The following is a 19,070-nucleotide window of genomic DNA, read 5'->3' as shown; positions in this document are numbered from 1 at the left end:
GGGAGGGATTGGGAGCAGAGCGGAGCAGAGCAGAGCGGGGAAATAACTGCTGCTCTGCTTGAGTAAGTTTCCTCTCAGCACTGAGGAGAATAGATTGCTGTGTCTCCTTGCACAGCTCTACCTCTCAGGTGGCCTACAGGACACCAAGTCACCTTGTCGTTTAATATCTGACACACCAGAACAGCTGTACCTCAGGAATGTTTATGCTGGTGGGGATGGGTGGCATAATCAAGCAGGGCCCTGTGTGTATATGCATGCGTGCTCGTGTGTGTTTGGAAATGATTTGAAGTTCATAGTTTAAAGGCCTCAGGTTATCCCAATCCCCCGAGCGCCTCGGCAAAATCTGCATCAGATCACACAAACATGTCATTCAGTTTGCTCACTTTTCTTCCCGACCGCTAACCGCTGGTCCGTTCCTCCATATTCACAGCCACTTAGATCATGCTCACATGCACGACAGACCTCTCTACCCCTGTCTCAGTTTCACAGTCCAGAGCTGCTGAAATAGACAACATATGTTAGGAAAATGAATGTGCTGCGTAGAGGTCAAACAGCTATGCAGTGCACAGCTCTGGGCTCATTTAGTTAAGTACAGACATCATATACTTAGTCTGATTATTAAGAAACTCTTTCTACTGTTGCTCTCTGCTGGTTTTTGAATATTTTATATCATTCATAATTCACCGGCTCTGGAAAATTAAGAGCACTTAGAGCGGTTGTAATTTGAGAGAAGAAACGAGTCGGTGGAGTGCTGCATGTTGACAGTGATGTATTTACGCTGCACTGATTAGAAAAGTACAAATCGTCGTGTTACATGCATTAGAGGAGAAATAGAGAGTGATGTATTGCAGGTTGGCATCCAACACAAAGCAGTGAAGTGTTGAAATACACCAAACTGTAATCCAGGAGCGCGTCCTCTATTAAATGAGCTCTTTTTATGCAGTGTTTGGCATTAAACACACTGTGTAAGGGGATCTTTGGGGACGTTCTGCAGTCCTCCTGCAGCCTATACTAAAACAGGCAAGATATTGCATAATCCACAGAAATGCTGGTATAAACCAAAACAAATGAGCCGTAATAAAAAATGACTTGGAAAATTCCCTGAACCTATTTGCCATATTACCCAAAAAATGACTCATAACACCAGGTTTGACAAGGTTTGGAGCATTGGTATACCTTTCTTCATAAGGCCATATCTGCCATCCTGTGTGTGCTCTTTACTGACTCCTCAGGTTGTCGATGGCTGTAACCTTCGGCCAAATGGTCAGATTCTATTTGTGGTAGGGGTGTGCCATATCATACAGTCTACGATTATACCGGTATAATTTTTTTGACCATATAAATTTGTCATATCGCAATATTTACAGTGCAGAGACACAAATATGAGTCAAAGCAGCACGGCAGCATCAACTTTGTCCTCACATGAGGATTTAGTGCCTAAAAGAGAAGCTACCTCAGTGATGTGGTGGTTTAGCTGACCTAAGATCAGACATACAGCAAAACACATTAATAAAAAATGTGCAGGAGAACTATTGCCGCGAAGGGTGGCGACACCACAAACACATGTTCCACCAGCTGAAGCTGAAACACAAGGCCGAGAACAGCCAGGCTATGAAGACACGTGAGGAGGACGTGAAAGCTACGTTATCGTCGGTGCAAATTTTTGACTGTAAGATGGATGTGTGGCCGAGCCGAACATCCGAACCCTATACCAGCAATTCACACATAAAGCGTGAGCGTCGATTCATACTGGATGCGTCTCTGAAGTGCCATGCAGCGCAGGGCAGGGCAGCGCCCATAGTAGCTGGATCCCTAAGATCACATGATCACAGGAGAACCACATGTTTCTCCAGGAATCCAACCCATGACAAAATACTTTCATGGTAATTAATTAGCATGTTAAGCTCACCTGGCCCTCCCAAAACTTTAGCTCCTTCAGTCCATGCCTTCTCCTTTCTGTTGGTGTCCTTATAGAAAGAATGTGTTGTGTCATATAGGATTATGAAGTTTTTCATCTGAAAGATTAACTTTTCCTCCTCCAAAACGTCAGACTTCCGCTGGATCTGACCTACTTAACTATGTTTACATTTCAAGCTTGTGTAGTCGTAGTAAATGATTGGAAATGTGGCTTCAATACTGTGTGTTCAATAAAAATGTTGTTTTTCAGAAGCAGCAACCACTAAGTTGTTTGTTTTTTCCTCCATATTGTCATAAATATCGTTATAGCAAATTTCCTTAAAATATTGTGATATAATTTTGAGGCTGTATTGCCCACCCCTAATTTGTGGTTCCTCGAACTCACTTTATCGTTAGTCAAAAAACTTTAAGTGTTTTAGCTCCTTCATCTTGGTCTGAGCTACAAGATCATATGAAACTGGATAATCTTGTTGGCTCCGACTGTGGAACGTTGCTAATTTATGAACTTGTTGTATTGTTGATTTATTTCTGTCTATTGTCTCTGTCTTGTCATCCATGTGTTTCTTATGCTGCTGTCTTGGCCAGGACTCCTTTGTAAAATAGATCTTGTATCTCAATGGGATTAGTCCTGGTAAATAAAGGTTAAATTAAAATAAAAAGCAAAAATACAGGAGTCTGAGGCTGGCCAGCACCAATAGAGGCTTTGATGCTTCACCGTGGTATCAGGGGTCACTCCTCAGGGATGTCAGAGGGATGTTCTGGTGGATTTTACACTCATTGAAAAACAGCCAAAGAGCTGTCCTAGCATGCAAATTAAATCCACGAAAGCTGGAAAAGTCTGACAGTAAGTTCTGACTTTGATCCAAATGTTCATACCTGAGTGGCGTCTTCCAACGACGATCATCTCTCAAACATGACTAGATTATTTTGTGCATAAATATGACCAAAACTTAGCCACAGGAATCAAAACAAGCACACAGTAAGATGGATAATTTTTTTTAGCTTTTACAGGGCTGATTTTAAATGTTCCTGAAAAACAATGAGCTGCTGACAACTCTTGATCGGAAAACATCAAAAGATGTGTTTGCTGAATGCCACTCTTCACCATAAATACCCAAGGTCATAAAGTACAAACACATTTAAAACAAGAACACAATGCGGGGATGTTGACATGTGTTACAAGTTTACTGTTCAGACATAAAAATGTTGATCTGATAATTACTGAATTCTTTAGCGTTCCTTTATACCAGGAAACTTTGTTCTTGAAATTAAAAGCAAACATAAAACTCACATAAAGTGTATCTAATTTTTCATACAAAAAATGAAGTGTACCCCTCCATGAAGCAGCTAAGGAGTGTGATTTATGGAGGTATATTTTTGAGAACAATACAGGAATTAAACAGCGTAAATTAGGCAAAGCCATCGAGTTTAGTGTTACAGTAACAGATGTTTGGGATATGAGGCTGACAGGCATGCAATAAACTTTTCAGACTCCTCACTTGTCAGCTTGAGCAAAAAAGGAAAAAGGCTGAATATCTCAGAAAGACAAATTAAGACCAGTTGTGTTAATAATTCACTGCAAATGAAGCTCAACAGGATTATTCGTCTCGGATAGGAAAAATGTTAAAGTTTGAAAACACCAAACTTTCTTGAACTGCCCTACTTTTGCAGTGTGAGAGGTTTTCGTTCCAATAAAAAGTCAGCAAAGAAAGTTCTGGTGGGTCTAATTTTCACCACATGCCACTGAGACAAAGCGAGAAGTGAGACCAGTCCCACGGTGGCATGGTTAACCCTTCGCCTCGGCGTCGACGCAGAGGAGAAGCAGAGCCTTAGCAGCAGAGCTGAGGTGTGGATGTTGACCAACAACAGGCGACAGATGAAAGTATCCAGCCTGTCTGCTGTCCTTCATTAGGACTTGTCCGGGATGCAGCTGGATGTACTTACCTTTAATAGTGCTGATAATTAGCCCTGCCATTCTACATTCTCCCGACGTAAACACACCGCCACTCACACACACACTGAACCACACACGCACACACACTAGAGGGTTTATTACTTGGAAGGGAATCATTATCAGGGATAATTTGAAAGCAATTTTGAGGCTCACCTATTACCTCTGTTTTGGTTCCTCCTGGTCATTAGCAGAGCTGTCAGGAAGATTGAATATTACACATTTAGAGGGAGGTCCCTGACTCCAGGTGTCAGGAGAGGTTAGGTAGAGCAAACGCAATGACAGGCCATCACACATAGAGCCACGGCCTATCCCCTGAACTGCACCTTCATTTGTGATTCTTGTTGAAAAATGAGTTTGGTTTGCAATTTTGCTAGTTTGTGTATTTATCACCTGGGGGGCATCTTGGCTGAGATAATTCTGGGCTCTGATCGGCTAAGCTGGCTGCACCAGCGCCGGAATGGGAAGTTAAACAAGCCTCACCATTATTATTAAATATTTTTTTCAAACCATGAAAGATTAATCACTGTTTCAGGAGCCGTGTTGTTGAATATCAATAAAGGGCCCAATTATGAATTTGAGGTGCGGCCATTGTCTGTGGAAGACTTCCTTTTTTTGCTGGATTAATTACGAGGCTGCCTCTTACCTGCTGATTTTATTAAGCCTTTTCATGTCTCAACTTCCATCTTTTCTTTAGGCATTAATATGCAGATCAAAAAAGGAGACAGATTTTCTCTGGCAAACAGCGAGGTCATGCTTCAAATTAGCATATTACTAATCTACATAAAATTGCTCCAAAGACACAGTCTTGTTAGAGTCGCAGCTCTGGGTGCAGTCTCAAGTCGGCTCAGCACTGACAAGGCTGAGTGGGCCTGTTATTCTAAATGTAACACTATTAACTTTACACTGCTACATTCTCTGCTATATGCCTGCATATATTTCATCTAAGTGTCGCTGGGCCCATGCTCTGTGATTTACAACTCTTTGTATTGGTTATCAGGCCGTTTTAAACTTCACTCACTCAACTGTTTCAGCTTAAAGTATTAAGGAGTGAAATTGAAAGACAGAGAGGGCTGTCTCAGCCAATGTGTGCAGGCTTATGGAGACACAGTGTAGTGAAACAGGCAAGCTTGGACCTATGAATAATCTGCCCGAGTGTTGTTGATATTTACAAGCTGAATGCAAATGTCATCGTCTCAATAGATCGTCTTTCCCCCTCGTGCCCGCTGCTTGGGACTGTTTTGTATTCTCTCAGCACTTTAAGGTAAAGCCGGAGAAAATTAAATCATGAAATCATTACTGGGAAAGGTCAGAACATAAATATTTCATAATCTGATATTTTCCATTGCGATTGAGTTTATGCAGAGTGACGTTAAGGCTGTGAGAATACAGATATATCAAACTACTGTGTCTTTATCTTGGCTTAGCAGCTTCTCACTGTGACGGCACCAAGGAGGATGGCGAATTTTTTTTTGCTGAGCGTCCAAACTCTGGTCTGAGTTCAGACAATGACGAGTGCAAAAAATAAAGCAGCAGCAGGGTTTCTTTGTAGTCTTTGCTCCAGCTGTCTTGCATAAGTTAATCCTTTTTATCACTTCAGGCAGATCAATACGGTCCCATACCTGCTAGTCCGACTCGTAAAACGGTCGGGTAACTGAAGTCTCCACGGCGTGTCCTGGGGTGCTGAGGCCCACAAGTCTGTGCACTGGGGCTCCCCACACCCTTCCCTTTCTTAATGATCAGGATTAGAAGGGCTGGGGCCTCTACTGTAGGAGGAAGCAGCTGCTTCCATGCTCATTATAACCTCACAAGTCCGTAGAGTGGTAACAGCTGGAACACACGTTTCAGAGTCAGAGAAGGAGCGCTGGGATACTACGAAGATCTCATGTGGCCATGTGCATTCCACATTGGGCGGCGAGCTGCGGCGCCGCGGCATCACATGACAGGCAGATGACAAGAGGAGCAGGAGGGAAGTGATGGATGCATTAAGGCAATCATTTGTTTAGGTGTTTGGTAATTTCATTTCGTCAGGTGAGGCCTGCTGACTGTGAATTCTGATCAGCTTCCCATTACTTTTATGCCAGCATGTAATCACTCAAATTTCCGTGTAGATGGAGACATGAATCTGCAGCGAAATAACAACAGAGTGTCACTTAATAGAGCGCTTTAATCAAGAGCTACAGTTTAGTTCTCTGACAACTCTTATCTTGCCCAGACGATATCTACTGCTTCTGATGATGGCAAGATGAGGTGGGCTAATGAAAAGGATGGTGGAGTACACTGATAAGGCTGCCTCAGCGCAGACTCAAATATTACTTTAATGACTTGATCATCCTTTGCATTTATAATGGGACAAGCCTTGTCTGCAATGGCTTGATAAAATGGCTGCAGAGTGCAACAGTGACAGGCCATTTGCCTGTTTAAAGTCTCACTGCTCTACCTGCACTGAAACACAGAGGTACTGCTAATGCAAAAACCCTGCAGCAGAGGCCGACACATAGACACTTAACAGAAATGTTTTAGAAATTGAACAGCCCAAGCCGCCCCTCTTGACATCTCCTAAATATGTAAAAGTTTGCTCCCATTTAAGTCGTCTGAGAGCATCCATTTTCTTACTCCCTGCACCAACCCCCTCCTGCTGTGAGAATGAGAAAAATCCCTGCTGGCTGGCAAGGCCAAGGCTGAGGCTGAGGCGAGACGGACTCTTTAAATTACCCGACGCCTCGCCTTCTATAATTCTCCACTAATTGTCTGGAAGGCTCTGCATTCAGGTGTGGAATAATACTGACCGTGTGGCGTATTGAAATTCCACTGCTCCACTCCCTGGGGTCACATTCACAATATCCAGCTCCACAGAGCTGTGAATCTAGAGTTTAGCCTTCTGCATGAGGTAATGAAGAGCTGCACGCTTTCAGAAGGGTTCCTCCTCCACCGTGATGAGGCAGTGGCACCTTTGGGCCTATTATCCCGGCACCGCTGTGACAGGTACAGACGCTCTGCACTAAGACACCCTGAACTTTCATTACAGAAAGCCTCCGAGGAGGTGCTGGAATCATAACAAGGACTTTTATGTTGCTACATCCATCCTATCATGCTTGGGATAGAGCTACAATAATAGGATGAGACAAAGAGAGGGGAGAGAATAGAGGAAGTAAAACAAATGAACTCCAGCACAAAAAAGGGGAGGTAATTGAAAATAAGGAAGACAATGAGAGAGGAGTGAAAAAAGGGAAGGTTTTGCATAAGAAAGTAGCACATAACAAAAGCTCCACAGCAGGCCTAAAGCAACTCCATCCAAAGCTTCTTTTCCATTGTAACGCTGCTATTCAAGGTATGGGCACCATGTGGGTATGCATACATCCTGTACCACCAACTCCCCCCATGATGACTAATGAAGTTGACACAGGGCTTTCAACTATTCATGACTCCAGGCCTGAATTATTTGTTGGGTTGATGTATGCAGGCAAACTGTGTTTCCATAAGAAGCCGGTCCCCTTCTGTGGGAATCTCCTGACTAGGCGTGCCTTTGATTTCAGAAACACTGTCTCTGTTTCCTACATCAGCCCCTCGCAGTTTACAGCAACTCCTCTGGGTGGATGCTCGCCGCAGCTGTGGGCATGTGTGAGAGAAAGATGCAGAGACAGAGGAGGAGAAAGGGAAGAGGCTAAGCTAAAGCTCATTATGCCTCTTGCTTACAGGCGTTGTGTGGATATTCTATTAGCCATATCTAAAGTGTAATTGTACCATCGAGGGAGGGGGGACCACAACGTTGTCGGGGTGCCAAGCTTTCTCTCAGCGACTAGCGAAGTGTGGTAATCTCACACACCATCTCATTACAGTTTAAACCCCCAGCAGCTGCTCGCATTAGACTTTTATTACACGCTGCCGCTCACAGCTGTGCTGGCATGGCCCCGGACAGGATGGTGAGAGACGGGAACAAAGACAGACAGACACAGGGATTCCAGCACAACATTTGGCTCCCATCAGAAAAGTGGAAATATCGAAGCAGAGGGTTGTAATGACCCTAACAGTCTCTCAGTGTGATAACTCCGTGGCCCCCTCTACTCCAGACCCTAAACCAAGGCCAAGGACAGTCGCACAGATGGACCAAGTCAAACCCAGTCAGACTGGGATTCAATCAAACCTGCCAGAGCAGTGGTCATGCAAAAGCTTCACGCCAGGACAGCTTTCATAAGCATTTGTCTCGTTCAGAAAGCAGCATGTGGCGGTGGTAGTCTCTCATCTCAACAGACACATCTGTTTCAAGAGGTCGAGAGTGTGCGTGTGTGTGTGGCTCATGTATCCCTCTGGTTGCGTGTATGCGGGCCATAACACAACCACTTGATATCTGTACAGCATGCATAACATATTTTATTAGGTCTTATAGACAGGGCTGGAGGGACGTCAGAGAGATGGGGTCAAAGGTCAAACCTCAGACTAAGAGAACTCTATCAACACTCCTTGTCTTTATAAAAGTTGCCAAATTCAAAGCTTTTGTGCAAAACTGTCTTGTACCTGCATGAATCAAGTTTCCTGATGAAAAGCTCACACTGCCTTTGAAAAGTAATGAAATATACCTCTGACTGTGATTTTTTCCTCTGAAAATGTAGAAAAAGAATTTTCTTCTGTGTGCTGTCGATCATCTGTTCTAACGCCTACACACTCATAATGGTTACAGGCGTTAACAATTATAATATAGGAATTATCTGTCTTTTTGCAAACGGTTTTACTTGCTTCTGTGGGTCAAGAAGAGCTATGACTGTTAATTCAGTCTGTTTTATAACCAACTAAAAACCCCTCATGGGAGCTTTGGGTGGAAAAACACTGGAACTGGCTTCATAATGTACTTATTGAGAAGAAAATCTTTAGTTTTAAAATCTAAATGAATAAATATCGTAAACCTCCTCCCCAATGCTCAAACTCAGGAAAGCATTTATTCACCTGTTTGGCAGCTGATGCTAGAACCTATCTTCTGTATTTTATAAAGATTAGGAAAGAAATAAAATACATCAAGCATATCCAGCTTAAAGGCCACATAACAGTCTGTAAAGATTATACAGAATATATCAACACATCTTGCAGGAGGAGTGTTACCACAGGTCACTCCTCTGGTCTGCCATCAGACTCTACAACATCAGAACCTCTACCTGATGTTAACATAGCAGGACTCACACTGTTATAACATCTAAGAAGCTACAGCACGTCTTTTTCCATTTTCTTATAAAATTCTTTTTTTTTTATTTTACCCCTTACTGCCTGAATAAATTTACAGTTATATAAAACAGATGTTTTGTGTGTGTGTCTCTGTATTCTTACAGATACCAAATTGAGTGGAGATTGTGAATTTGAACATTGCACATGCAATAGCTAGGAATAAGTTTTGTAGTACATATACACAAATATAAATATAAAGATATAATAAGTTTACCTTCTGACCACTGTATTATGAAATGATGTATTTGATAGGAACCTTGGTATGTGTAGAAAATGAATCAACAGACATTAATGGGTCACATAGGTAATCCCAGCTGCATCATACCTGATGTGGTGTATCAAAAACTCTAGACAACTGTCATCAAGGGGTTAATTTTGTTTAATTTTCATGCAAAGTAATATTTTTTAATTTGTAGTTTTTCTTTTCCTTTCTCTGATTCTATTATTGCATTTTGCACTCTGTTTTTTCTTCTTCTTTTTTTATGTAGGCTGCTGTGGCAGCACAATTTACCCCAGTGGGAGACTAATACAGAGATGATCTTTGCAATTCTATTCATTATATTGAAATGTGTATATATTGAGTTTCAGTACAAGACAAAACATACAGGAAACTATGCGATCTGAATGAGCTTATACAATCCAGTAATATAATACACATGATATAATAAAATAATATAATATTTTGTGAATTGTAGATGCTACTGTTATTCCCTTCTCTCCACATATGAATAAATTTTCTTGCTGCAACCTATACCACTGTACAGTAACACGGTAGATCCATTGCATTGTCTCTTGATATTGTCTCTGATACGTTTGTATTATTATCATTATAATCATAACTGATATCAGTGTGTACAATATAGTAAAATATTTTTTATTATTGATTCTGTACTGTGCTGTATGTTGTATAATTTTAACAAATTATATCACTTTTTTTTAACATTATTCTTAACTACCCTGTATCATACATCTCTGAATTCATCCATACTGTAACAGACCATAAAGTGTATTTTATAGCTCTATTTAAAGCTGCTGTCTGTATTATTGCTTTGTATATACCTTTTATTAATGCTCCCTTATAATGCTCCTGATTACTCTTAATTTATAAAAATGTGAATCATAAATCATGCTTAACCATACCACACCATACCATACCATACAAAACCATGTCAGTATTACATTGTTTATCATTATTATATATGACAGTATAATTTGTCACATACTGCATATTAAGTCCCAAAATGTACCGTACAGTTGTTTATTCACTTGTTATGTTTCACCAATTGTGCTTCTTATTTCATGACAGTGCTGCCTTCTCTTGTCTCCTATAAAGTATTTACCTCACTGTAACATTGTCTGTCTGTCGCAACAACAACTTCATCTTCCCTCTGGGAACAACAGAGTGTTATCTTATGTTATCTTGAATTAAATGAAGTTAATAACAGAGCTACCGAGCTGATGACTTTATCATCTCAGTGTATCACTATCTTAATTATTTGATTTACTGAATGTGTCTTGAATATGGGATAGAAGCAGAAAAGGAACAAATAGTAGAGGGATTATGCAGACTGTTTATAAACTCTAATTTACAGTGTGTGCCACAAATGGATGCAGATGTAGTTTTTCTATTCACATATTGTGTCTTGTGCTTAGCGGGCTGTTGTGTGTTTGTATATTCTCATACCGTGGGATATATCCTGGAGCAGGATTGAGGGGGGGGTTGTGTTTATGTGTGTGTGAGATGATGTTTATGTTCTGTTCTTTAAATGGGGTTGATGTATTGTGCTGTTAGATGATGGGTGGTTAGCATGACTCATTGTTTGGCTTGTTGTTGTTTAATGTGTCTAAATATCCCCCCGAGGGGCGGGTTATGTTAATGATCAGACATGGAAATTAAATTTTCATTCATTCAGTCATAGCAGTGCTTAGGAATACTTTATTGGAGGTTTATATTGTTTGTAGGTAGAGTGTGAGTGTACGGTAATGTTTTAAAAAAACACAACAAATTGCTTTTAAACAGTGAATTACTTCATACATAAACTTGAGCCCATGACTGTGATGATTAAATCTTTTAATTACACAATTTTCCAGACGTAGAAATTCAACCATTTATAATGGATCTTATTGTATTTGTAATACATGTGAGGCCCAGCTGTTAAGATTTCTAATTAGAAGATGCTCTGGAGTCTATCTCATATTTATTTGAGGTTTCAGGGGAGATTGTTGACCCTGTCCTTGCAGCCCTGGCTTGTATGTTCAGACAGAGCAAAAATAACTCTGGTTTACTAAAGAAAATAACTTCCTTGATGAAAAGCAGAATAGCAAGACACCACTTAGGATTGATAATTGGCCCAAGCAGAGTGGAATGGTTAATATCCTGGAAGGGGTTTCACATTATTTTTTCCCCCTTGAGTATATATGCAGCAGGCAGGAGGAATAAATATACAATCACAATATACATAATGAACTCCTGTACAGCAGCATGGAATCTGAAGCAGAAAAACATACACCTCATTAACAGTGATCAGTCCCAAAAGCTTCTGTTATTCTTTTGCATTGCGATTAATTTAACCTGCTATGCTGTACAGGTGTTCATTTTCGTGTCCATTGCCAGTATTCATCTGTGTCTGAACTTTCTCTCTGCGTGCGCCTGCACGTCAGTCTGTGCAGGCTCAGTGTGTGTGCACACTTGCCTGTGTGTCTCACCTTGACTTTAGTGTGGATGCGGTGTACTTGCAGAGGACACTGGGACACAGAGCCCAGCTGGGGAGGGAGATGAAGCACAGCTGGGGATAATTAAACCCAGCACTGTCTCCATGAAGAGACTGCCACAGCCGGGCCGGCCTGGTGTCCCCCAGACGGAGCAGCTTGGATCAGGACTGACTACACCACAGCCTCCCTTCACTGTGTTCCCAGATCAGAGGGAGAGGCATGAATCTGACAGCGACTCAGCGGTGGAAATGTGTCTGGATAAAAACCCAAAGACACAGCTTGCCTTTGTTGTTATTTCCCTAAATGAACAATATAATGTGATGCCACTCATATGCTGTCGGTGATCGACGGAGCGAGAGTGGAGGCATCCGAGGCACAATTGGCCAGAGAACTGATAACACTGAGGTTAACTGTAGCAGCCCTGGCCAACTTTATCAGTCCTAAATTTGCCTTGGCCCTGTATGAAGCATGGACGCCAGCCATATCACAGCCAGGGCTTGCCCGCGTCAAGCTGCGGCTGGGGTTTGTCTAATTTGAGGAATGCTTTTTCCTGTTTTTCCTCCACAAGTCTGATTAATTTACAATGGCAGCGCTCTCTGTCTCTGCTGCGCCGGCCCTGTATCATTGGAAATGAAAAGGTTTACTTTGGATGTTGTGTTAGAAAAGTGAAACTCTCTCCAGATCACCCAAATATCTTTTTAAAAACCTGCGCAGCATGCCAACTCAAACAGCTTTAGATTGAATGACTCGACCTGTCCCATATTTAAAAAGCCTGTTCTTGGTGCGATGATAAAACAGCACTTTCCAAGAGCCATCAAACCCCTCATGGTTGCCAAAGCTGCAGAGGTGAAAGACCTTGCGTGCAAAACTTGCAGCATGATTAATCAGGAAAGGCTTTTGGAGGGAGGGGGGACGTGGTGCCGGCTGTGCCTGTGCTATCACTGCTGTTTTCACTTCCCACTGTTTGTTAGAATAAGTTAGACTGCCGAATGGAACCGTTTGATTACAGAGGCACTGAGTTGGCTCATTAATGATGCTGTTAATGGCGTCCTCCATCATTTCAGAAACACTATGTTGTTGCACGAGCAGTCAATACAGCAGCCATTTCACCACCTTTATTAAGTTACACTTTACTGGTCTGTAAAATTTGACTGCAGACATTTTATTTGCCACTTCTTGATAGCTTTGCTTGAATTACAGGCGGTGCGGAGCATGTAGGGGCATCTAAGTAAACGTGAGCTCATCTTGCAGCTTGCTTGGTTGTAAATAACGCTCCCCTTCCACCTCTTTTTAGCCTCCGCCTTCACCTGTGTGTTACTTTGTCACCTTCAACGCAGGAGAAATGGAGCACGGCCAGCCAGAGATCATTAGCTGTGTTAGGTCAGTTATTTTTCTGATCAGAGCCTCAATAGCTGCCCTGAGAATGTGCGATATGTCTTCATTACAGGAATCATTATAATGTATTCCTCTGTAGTGGAAAGGCCGATCACATCAGTTGTAAGTGAGCCGCTACAGGATTTTTGATTAAATCCCAGGGTGCAGACTTAGATGAAATGAGCTTCATTGGCAGCGATATTACCATTTATTGCCTGAGCTTTCACAAGAAAATGGTACTTGAACAAAGCAAAGCTCCTTTTTCCATCAAGTCTATTTCCATGACAAGCAACAGGATCTCACAGGAAGCTGCCTGCCGCTGTGCTGCGGAGAACACACGAAACATACACACATCTGCATGGACGCAGCATGATCAGTGAGACACGAGTTGCAAAATAGACTCTGGATGCGTTATCAAGCGGATTAGGAGCAAAACTGATAAACTCTGTGAGCAGAGCAGCACACAAACAAGTCATCTGTTTGTTCATTTGGCCTCCCTATTTGCTCCAGTCTCTGTAACCAACTGAGAATGAGAATGACACTCATTTCATATCAGGTAACTATAGAGATTAGCAAACAAGCTCTCCCGCTTCTGTTGCAAGCGCAGCACTGATTACAGCCCTCCCCACCTCTGCTCTACACAAACAAGGCGCAAAACAAACATTTTAATTTCAGTGCATCTTCATGTCTTTGAAAGCATCATTAAACCCAGGCCTAATAAAGGCGGCTAACCATGATGGATGGCTGGACAGCTATATCGTCCTCTTCCTGCCTAGATGGAGATAAGTTGTTTCTGCAATGCTTCATGCATTGTGACGTTTCCTTCGGGTTGTTGCGGGGAGGCAACCCACTCCACCCCTCATATCCATCTGGAGCGGGGGGCTCTATACAGCTTGTTAGAGTAACACGTATGACCATGTAGGAGCTCTAATGAGCGGTGAGCTAGCCGGGAGAACTGTGTCTGGACGACAGAGAACATAAATCTCCTGTCCTGCTCTGTGCCCCGGGGACTGCACGAACACCAAAATTGTGTGAGCCTGCGTGAATCTACAAAATGTGTGTGTGTGTGAGTGTGGGTTGGGGTGTGAAAATGTGCACACACACACACATACACACACACTCACACACTCACACACACACAATGCAGATGACTACAGCGGTATCCTCCCGGGAGTCTCATCTAGCATAGTTGAAAGAAGCAGGTTGTTTGAATTATGATCTAACAATAGTCTTCCACTCCCACACTATAAATGAGTCCAATACGAGCATATCTATCATTAACACAGCACTTGCACTCAGCTTGCTTCTTTTTATTTGGAATGAGTTTGGGAAATCAATCTGTGCATACTCCACTCTGCACAAACCACCCTGCAGCTTATAATAAGGTTATGATAATTCCTCTGTTTTTAGATCTACTGCACATAAACTCAAGTCTGTGGCATTGATCAGATTTAGAGCGTCTCACTTCCTTCCTGCTTCCTGAGAGAAGACTCTGTCTGCTATGTTTATCTGCTATAACTCACTGATATAGAGTAACATGTACGCTTTCCTCCTCCTCCTCCTCCTCCCCCCTTTGCAAGGCAACTGACGGCAGTGTGAAGTATGTAATGAAGGAGTGAAACTCCATTTACGTATTGATTTGTGGGTGAAGTTTCCCCTTCTGCTGTGGGATACGAGCTGGTGTGTAGCTTTAAATAAAACTGTGTGCTCATGTCTGGGTATCTGCATTAAAGGAGCAGAGGGAGAGAAGGAGGTATGGACAGTGTGCATGCATGTGGGCCACAGGAATTTGTAACAGAGTGTGTGTGCGTGAGAGGGAGACACTGTATGTGTGAGTTATACCGCCCAAGGGAGCTGCTATGGTCATATTTTAATAACTCACAGTATGTTGGATTATGTACTGTGGGCCTGTAATATCACACCGTCAGGGCAAAGCCCTAACAGATCCTCTGTTTGCCGGCCCTTAAGCAGGGAAAAAAACACATATCAGGGGACTCACCAAAACATTGTTTTCAGTTCTGCAGCACTTGTGAAAATGTGAGCTCCCACATGATTCCAGTTCAAAGGTACGCTTTCGCCGTTTTGTCTGCCTCAGCACGCAGCGCTCTCTCTCACGGCTACAATGAACAGAGCTCCAGGTTTAATAGGTCTTAAGTAGTGCACCCCCTTTGCTGCCTTTGAAGAGCAAACACTCTCTTGCTCTCCCTTCACGCACACACACATATATGTACCTACACACGTTGCTGTGTGAGCAATAAAAACTGAGGAACAGTGGCTAGTTCTCTCTCTGACACATCAAAAGCAGAGCTAAGGGGAGTAATGTGTGGAATGATGTGTGTGTAGACCAAGGCCGGGATGCCATTCATGCTTGTAGTGTTGTGGTTTTAACTGCTGCAGGCTTTAAAACTGAGGCTAGAAACTTCTTTACAGTAGTGTTAGCACACAGAGCTCTGCAATCTCAAGTGATATCAGTGTATTACAAAGATTTGCGTCAGACTCTTTCATTTACCTGAACAAAGTACAGGAGATATCAGTGTCATGTGCTTGGAAGAATAGCAGCAATAACACATCCCAGAGCTCACTCTATAAAGCAATAAACCCTAACAAACAAACCATAATCCACAGAAAGAATCGTCCACAGAAAGAGAAACTAAACTGGGTGCACACACACACAGTCACAGCATGGGTGCATCTGTGTGGGTGAGTGCTTGCATGTAAGCACATATGCATGTTCACGTGTCTGACTGTGAGCTATCGTATAACTCAGGCACTGAAGGAGAAAGGGGAAAGTTACAATTAGCCTCCCGCCGAAAGCGTAGCCTCATCCTACAAGGCATGTTTACGCTTTAGTCATGCAGTAATTACATATGTCGTCTTTTGTTTTCTACTCCCCATAAAGAGGGGAACATAATGAGGGAAAAAGCAAATTAGACAGAGAAAAAAAGATACTACACTGTGCTCTTTTTGTCTTCAAGCTCATTTAGGCCCCCGAGAACGTCGATGGGGTTTGAAATGGTGGAAGAAGGAGGGGAAGAGAGGACTGTAAACAGGGACTGTGCTACTCCAGATGGGAAACTTCTGTTGAGCTGTAATGAGAATGCATAATGACGCAAACAAGCTTGATGGAGGTAGACATGGCAGCGCCTTCATTCAGGAATATGAAACCTCTCACGACTCTTTTTTTCTCCTTTCTTGTTTTATTCACTATGATATCCATTCTGAACCATAAGTGGAAGTGAAATGTCTTCATTAAATGTTTAAGAGAACATGTTTCATTTCTTTTTCATTTTCCCTTCCTTCCCCCAGTCCTTGCCCAATGGGGAGAGACGATGAAAAGGCAAGAACAAATTATACAAAAACAAGGAATAGGAGTGACTGCTCCTAATGGGACTGTTTTCAGCAGCTGCATTAACAAGCCTGTTTGATTTGCTTCTCCTAAGTGAAGTTGTCAGCCCATGTGTCCAGCGTGCTATGTTTAGGATGTCTAAAAGAGTTGTGTTTTCTGGCACCAGCTGATAATAAATGCTAAAGGGGTGACCTTACGTCTCCGTCTTCTGTGTTGCTCTACGGTCACTCTCAAAACAGAGCCAGAAATCCTCCTGAGCCGAGGTCAAGAATCCATCAGCAGGGTTTTTGCAAAAACACGCATTTCCATTCAGAGTGTGTGAGAACAGGCCTGAGGGACCAGGGCGGCCTCTGGTCTTGGTGAACTCCTCTCTAAACATCATAAAGCTGCATATTACGCTTCATTGAAGCTTCAGCGCGTTAAATAAGGTTAAAATACTTGTACCTCTCCGAGTGTGGTTCTTTACATATGCAAATGTGAAAATGCTGGATTGTCTGCTTTAATTTCCATAATGTGAATCATGAATGTGCCTTAGATGTGCTTGGTTGATTTTACAGCTGTGCTCGGGAAAGAAAATCCATATTTGGCACTGCAAAAAGGAATTAAGATTAGAGTTGTGTAAGAGACTGGGATTATACACACATCACGGCGTAGTAGACGCAGAAACGCATGCGTAAAAGCACACAAGTTTTCATAAATGAGTGTATTGTGAAAGAGTCGTAGGATTGTGAATTACTTCAGCATGACCGTTTTGATGAAAATGTATTGCCTTGTCCTTGGAAATGCGCCGTAAAAGTCGATAAGGTTCTACAGACAGGGTTATACTTTCCACTGTGAAGGCAACAGACGCTCTTTGACTGACGAAACAATAGAGGAGCAGTGTGTGTGCGAATGTGTGTGTGCGAATGTGTGTGTGTGAAGGGGGATTCTTTTGCAGACTCTGCAATATTGGATTTGGATTGTTACATGGTAGTATCAAGTTAGACTGAGAGGGCCTGTGAATATTGCGTTGGAATCACAATAGACAAGGGCCGGCTGTTATTGCACAGCCCTTCCATTAATAATTCAATCATTTGACCCGTGACATGATTTCCCGTAAAACAATCTGATCCTCTGAGGGTTGATAGAGATATTTGAAATCTATGAGTTTGTGCAGTATGTGCGCATGTGTGTGTGTGCGTGTACCGGTTTTGACCTTCTCGGTATGACACAGAAGCAACGCCTCAGGCTAGAAGTATAAGGTTTGGAGAAGAGGAGAGACATGATATCAAAAAGTGTGTGCTGCAGCATTTCCCAAACTTAAGATGTGCCAGCCCCAAGGGTGCTCCAATAAGCGGGCCACAGAAATGGAAGGACTTACACAGGCTGTGCACTTAAAACTGAGCAGCACTCTGGGAGGATAAGCAGAAAATCTCAACAATGTATGCAGAGTGCATTAAATATGAAAACAGTGTGTAAGCGAGTGTAAACAAAGCGCAGTAATATCATAATACATTGTTTTAGGGATCAGTAGTGACAGAGGAAACAGCTCAGGCCCGGCTCTACACAGGCAGACTTGTAGACGAATGGAGGGCAGGAATGAACACAAATTTGCGCGTACACACAAAGTAACATCATGTTTGCATGCACGCGCAGGAAAAAGCAGGGGTGCCATCTATCAGGCTGCAGACGGGGAGCCTTGGATGGGGAAATCTGTTCTGTGATGGCTGTAAATGAGGGCTGTGGCGGCGCTGTCACATTGTGTTTGGCTGGGACACAGGAGCTACGAGGGGCGGAGGGCATGGACACTGTGTACTGATATAATGAACTTGGGAGATGGCTGGAGCATAGGCAGGCACTGTGGCTCCGTCACAGCTAGTGGGGCTCCATTGCTGCAAAAAAAAAGGGAAAAAAAAGGAGAGAAGAGAGGAAGGAGAGAAAGTAAATTGAGTGCAGAGAAGAAGAGAGTGAGGAAGAGGCGAAGGCAATGATCAAGACAGAAAAACAGAAGGAGAATGAGAGGCAGAGAAAGGCTGGGAATGCATAAGCAGCCCTGCAGAAAAACAAGGTGCTAATCGCTGTTGGATTGGTGAGGCTATACCAGTTTTATACCAGAAGAATATTTACTCTAATTAGAGCTTGCTAATGTGTCTCCAGGTATAAGGGCTGTCAGCACTTTCCTGAGAATAATTAGAAGCACAGAGCATGCATTGTCCAGGAGGGCGCTGCACAGCTCCCTTTGTACATCATTAACAGTTCACTGACAACAAAAGCTGCGTTAATAGAATGTAATGTGGTCTCCTCACCCATCCGTTTGTTCAAATGGTCATTAGGGTAATGCAGAATAATTCCTTCCTTCTGTGCTCCAACCAAAAAACTCAGTGACTCCTCCTCCTCCTCCTTCTCCTCCTCCCATGTGCCCCTCTGCATGTCTTTTTCGTAAGTCCTGCCTCTATTCCCCTCTCCTTCCCCAGACGGAGAAATCCCTCTCTCTGGTCTTGGTCCTCCATATCGAGATGATAAACATAATTTCATGGCGCGTTACAATCATCAGTCTTCATAAAACACACAAAATCC

Source organism: Halichoeres trimaculatus, unplaced genomic scaffold (assembly GCF_033239565.1).
Source record: "Halichoeres trimaculatus isolate MK-OKI-2021-1 unplaced genomic scaffold, fHalTri1.1 fHalTri1_scaffold_7, whole genome shotgun sequence".
Taxonomy (NCBI): domain Eukaryota; kingdom Metazoa; phylum Chordata; class Actinopteri; order Labriformes; family Labridae; genus Halichoeres; species Halichoeres trimaculatus.
Note: the sequence above shows the minus strand (reverse complement) of the source record.